Consider the following 5,591-nt stretch of genomic DNA (forward strand, 5'->3'; position numbering starts at 1 on the left):
CCCCTAATGGTCAGTGTGCTCCCACAGCCAACCTCCATGGCCGGCCAATCTCTCTCGGTCCGTCCCCCTGGCTGGTTGGCCCCAATTGGCCCCTATCAGGACTGGTCGAGGTGGCCCCAATTGGCTTCAATCACCAGCCAGGCCAAGGGACCCCACGTGTGCACGAATTCGTGCACCAGGCCTCTAGTAATAAAATAAAAAGAATAAGAGGATAAAGTGATAGGGGAAGGATATAACCAAAACAGCCTTAACATTTCCCTCAGTTTGATTAAGTTTTATGCAGGTGTCTTTTCTTTTTTCTTTATTAAAAAAATATAGACTCATTGTTTAGAGCAATTTTAGGTTGACAGCAAAATTGAGAGAATGGTCTAGAGATTCCCCATATACCCCTTGTCCACACACATACACACCCTCCCCCATCATCATCATTATCTACAAGACAAGTGCAACAACAAACTTACATTGTCGCATCATTTTGAGACCAACATGTGGGAGTTTTGAGTTCCAGTTCATTTTCTCATGAAATTGAAGAATGAAGTTGCAGACAAAAATGGCACTGAAGTTTATTGAGAGAAGCCATTCTTGGAAAAGGTGCAGCTGGGGTTCCAGGAGCAGGCCAGTGTCTAGAGCTTCCTTTCCATGTTACAGTCGGGTGTAGTTTAGCGTCCAAGCTAATTAAATGCCATTCGGCCACTCCACGTGGGCAACAAGGAGCTCATCTCCTGCCATTAACCTAACGCCCAGGAAGAGAGAGAAGTGCACGCACTTTTTTGTATATGTGCTTGGTAGCTCCTGATTGGTCCTTTCAAAGAATTTTGCCTTAGCAACATCCTTGGGATTGGTTATACACCTCACTGCCTTGTGATTGGTTATCTGCAAGTTGCCTGCTTAGTAACATTCATACATTTTAAAGCTCATGTCTCCCACACATGGCCTTCCTTCCCTGCCCAGTTGGGGTGTCTTAGTAACTCTACCTAGTTGGCTTCCAGGGTTAAAAGTTGGAAATTTATTGGAAAATAAGCACAGATTCCCACATAGGGAGGGGTCCCAAAGGAGTGAACCACTAAACCCCTTTTTCCTAAGGTTTATAAAGGCTGCAGTTTTTTGTCTTTTGATGCTCCCTTCTTATTGGTCACTATAGCAGCTTCAAAGCTCAAACTCCATGTGGTCCCCTTTATTTCTCCCCCTTTCAGTGGTTGAATTCTCTATCCCCTATGAAAATCTGTTTCCTCTTTCTCGATTTTGTTTCTCTATTCCCTGTGGCTTTCCCCCTATCTTCTGTGAATGGGTGTCTTCCTCTCCCCTTATTCTGTGGTGCCTTCTGTTCTTTGTGAATGAATGCCTTTTGCCAGCTCCAAGTTCCCAACCAACTATGCCTCTCTCCCCCTTGGACCCCTTAATTCCTAAGACTCCCTAAACCTCCCTGTTTTACCCCTAAAAACTCCTTTCAGTATCATACAGACTAATTTCACTGTCCTAAAAATCCTCTGTGCTCTGCCTTTTCGTGTTTCCCTTCCATCTATCCCTTGGCAACCAATTTTATGGTCTCTATAGTTTTGCCTTTTCCAGAATATCATATAGATGCAATTTTATAGTATGCATTTTTCAGATAGGCTTCTTTCACTTAGTACTATGCATTTAAGGTTCATCAATGTCTTTTCATTACTTGACAGCTCATTTCATTTTAGTGCTGAATAAATTTTTTTGTTTGTTTGATGTGTCACAGTTTATTTATCCACTCACTTACTGAAGGACATCTCAGTTGCTTCTAGATTTTGGTACTTATGAATAAACGTGATATACACATCTGTGTGCAGGTTTTTGTGGGGACTGTTAAGTCGGAGAAAGCCCAGGATCAGATACATGCAGACCTGTGATGAGATAATGGACTTCCCCTGGAATTTCTCACAGATCAATGTGCCAGACACAGATACCCGCTTCTTCTCCCTGAATCCACATACCCCCACTCAGATACTGACTTCTTTCTGGATACCCCGCCCATCCCCTGCAGCAGAGAATTCCTCAGCTGAATACCTCAGCTCATGTCCCCGCCCCTCACCCAATCGCAGTATAAAAAAAGCGCCCTCCTCCCTGTTGGTGTGAATCCATGTGCCCTGTCCTTGGGGGTACGTGGGTCTCCTGGGGACGCAGAATAAACTTTCCTTCCCTCCTCCCTTTTCTGATCAACTCTCTTTATTTCCTTTGCCGCCTCCTGAGCCACCTAACCTAACAGGGACATAAAGTTTTCAACTCATTTGGAAAAATAGCAAAGAGCACACTGGTTGGATCATATGATAAGGATATATTTAGTTTGGAAAAAATAGTCAAACTCTCTTCCAAAGTAACTGTACCATTTTACATTCTCATCAGCAGTGAATGAGAGTTTCTGTTGCTGCACATTCTTATCAGCATTTGGTGTTATCACTGTTCTGGATTTTGGCCATTTTAACAGGTGTGTAATGGTATCTCATTGCTGTTTTAATTTTCAATTCCCTGATGACAGGGAATTATGTAGAGTATATTTTTAAGTGCATAATTGCCATCTGTATATCTTCTTTGATGAGGTGGTATTTATTAAAGTCTTTGGCCTGTTTTGTTTTTAATCAAGTTGTTTTATTGTTGAGTTTTAAGCACTTTTCATATATTTTGAATAACAATCCTTTATCAGGTTTATCTTTTGCAAAAAAATTTTCCCCGGTCTGTGGCTTGTCTTTTCATTCTCTTGACATTGCTTTTAATTTTAATGAGTTCTAGTTTATCATGGATCATAACTTTGGTATTGTATCTGAAAAGTCACTTGTCATACCCAAGATCATCTAGGTTTTTCTCCTATCATCTTCTGGTGTTTTATAGTTTTACATTTTACATTTAGGTCTGTGATATAATTTGAGTTAATTTTGTGAAGGGATAAGTCCTATGTCTAGATTCATTTTTGTGCATGTGGATGTCAAGTTCTTCCAACACCATTTGTTCTAAGAGACCACCTTTGCTCCATTCTATTATCTTTGCTCCTTAGTTAAAGATAAGTTGAATAAATTTATGAGGGTCTTTTACCTGGCTCTCTATTCTGTTCCATTAATCAATTTGTCTATTCTTTTAGTAATAGTACACTGTCTTCATCACTTTAGCTTTATAGTAAGGCTTAAAGTTGAGTAGTGTCAGTCCTTCAACTTTCTTTATCTCCTTCAACTTCTGTTGGCCTTTCTGGCTCTTTTCCCTCTCTCTATAAACTTTAGAGTCAATATTCACAAAATAATTTGGTAGGCTTTTGATTGCATTGAATCTGCAGATCAAGTTTGGAAGAACTGACATCTTAATATTCAGTTTTCCATCCATTAACATGGAATATCTCTTCATTTGTTTAGTTCTTTGATTTTGTTCATCACAGTTTTGTAGTTTTTCTCATTTTGATATTATATCTATACCTAAGTATTTCATTTTGGGGGATGCTAACATAAGTGGTATTGTGTTTTGAATTTTAAATTCCACTTATGCATTTAGTCAATGAGAGATCATGACTAGTACATGAACTTGGTGTAATTGGCTCTAGGCTTCCCAACATTCAGAATAGAAGCAACGAGGAGGAGGAGGCAGCAGTGAAATATGGTTCAAACAGTTATAGGTAATGGGGGAGATAAATCATTCAAGGAGATTATCTAGATACAATTATAGGAATAAAATGTTAATAGAGTCACTTTTTATAGCATATGAGTAAGAAGCAGCCAACTCTACCTTTTTTTTTCCTAAAATGAAATATTTTTATGAGAAAAAATGAATATAAAATGTATTTTAAAAAACACTAAAATTTTAACTGGAAAGAAAAATAAATGAATTTCTATTTCAAGTCTATCAGTATGAAGTATTAGTTTCATAAATGAAATGTTTTTGTATTAAAAACTATCTGGTAAATATTGTAAAATATAATTAATCTCCTCTAAACCAAATGTTTATTTTCCTATCAAATTTGAACTTTTATTCCTTCTATGTCCACATAAACAGAATTGTAGACATATTTGAGCATTAATAACTTCTTGAATCAGTCTTTTAAAATTCTTAGTATGTGAAGAAAGAGACTAAGCCTTTACCAGAAGAATAAAAAAAGAGTAGAAGAACCAAGATGGCGACATAGGTAAACGCCTGTACTTGCTGCCTCCCACAACCACATCAACATTACATTAAAATACACAACAGCAACCATATAGAACTTCGGGAAAGCTTGCTGAGTAGAAGTACAGCAACTAGAGAGGTAAAGAAGAAAGCACACTGAGACTGGTAGGAGGTGCGGAGGCGTGGAATGGAGGTGCCGCTTTTTTAATTGGGAGGGAGATCACCTCTGCAGAGGCTGCCCAGGGGAACAAAGGGCCCCAGCCCCAACCCAGACCCCCAACCCAGGGTCCCAGAGCTGGAAAAGAAGTCCCTATGGGTAATAAGATCTAAAGACTGTAAAAACCAGTGCGGATTGGGGCTGAGTGACACACAGGCTGCTATAGAACCAGCTGCTTCTCTTAAAAGGCTGGCACCATGAACTGAACATACAAGCTCCCGCTTGCTCTGAGTTCCAGTGCTGGGAGAGGCTCTGGGGGACCCAGACACATACAGGGAGAAACTGGACTGTCTGGCACCGGGCCAGGAACTTGGGGGCAGCTTTCTTCCAGACAGAGGTACTCACAGAGGTCATTGTTTCTGTGCTGGGACCTCCCTGGTCAGGGCTGACTGGAAGGCATTTCTGTTTGCTCAGCCCTGGAAATGCCCTGAGGGCACCCCCCAACCAATTTACAACCCCACCCAAGCTGTGCCCAGCAGAATTTGCATATAAATAGCCTGTCCTTTCTCAGCCTAAAATGTGTCAAACAAGCTGCAGGGAGCCCCAAAGCTATCAATAAAGGCCCAAGGCCAGCCCCAGCTCCAGCCTGCCTTGCTTCACAGCTGGGCCTAGTCTGGCCACTTCCAAACCTGATATAAAGAGGAGGAATCTGCAGATCTCTCTGTAGCTCCTACTGGGTGGCCCCAGGCAGTGGCTGACTTTGCACCTCCCTGGAGATCCAAGAGCCAGTGTACCCAGTGGTCAGTGTGAGACCATCTCAGATTACAACTCTTCAGATCCATAAGCAACACACTTAAGGGGCAGACTCAGTGAGCACCAAAGCCCCACTGAAGCAAGTCCTGCCCCATAAGGGTGTCTCCTGCACAGCTGGTCCCCACAGCCAATTGACCTGGAGGTCAATTCCTCCCAGTGACACCAATAGAAATCAAGGCTCAACTATAACAAAACTGTGTACACAGACCACAAAGGGGTCCACCAAGAGTGTCCACCTAAGGTGATTAGGGAAGCTGAGCCACTGGGCCCTATGGGACATCTACTACAGCCAGCCCCAGCCCCAGCCTGCCTTGCTTCACAGCTGGGCCTAGTCTGGGCACTTCCAAACCTGATACAAAGAGGAGGAATCTGCAGATCTCTCTGTAGCTCCTACTGGGTGGCCCCAGGCAGTGGCTGACTTTGCACCTCCCTGGAGATCCAAGAGCCAGTGTACCCAGTGGTCAGTGTGAGACCATCTCAGATTACAACTCTTCAGATCCATAAGCAACACACT

This window comes from Myotis davidii, unplaced genomic scaffold, assembly GCF_000327345.1.
Source record: "Myotis davidii unplaced genomic scaffold, ASM32734v1 scaffold11, whole genome shotgun sequence".
Lineage (NCBI taxonomy): Eukaryota > Metazoa > Chordata > Mammalia > Chiroptera > Vespertilionidae > Myotis > Myotis davidii.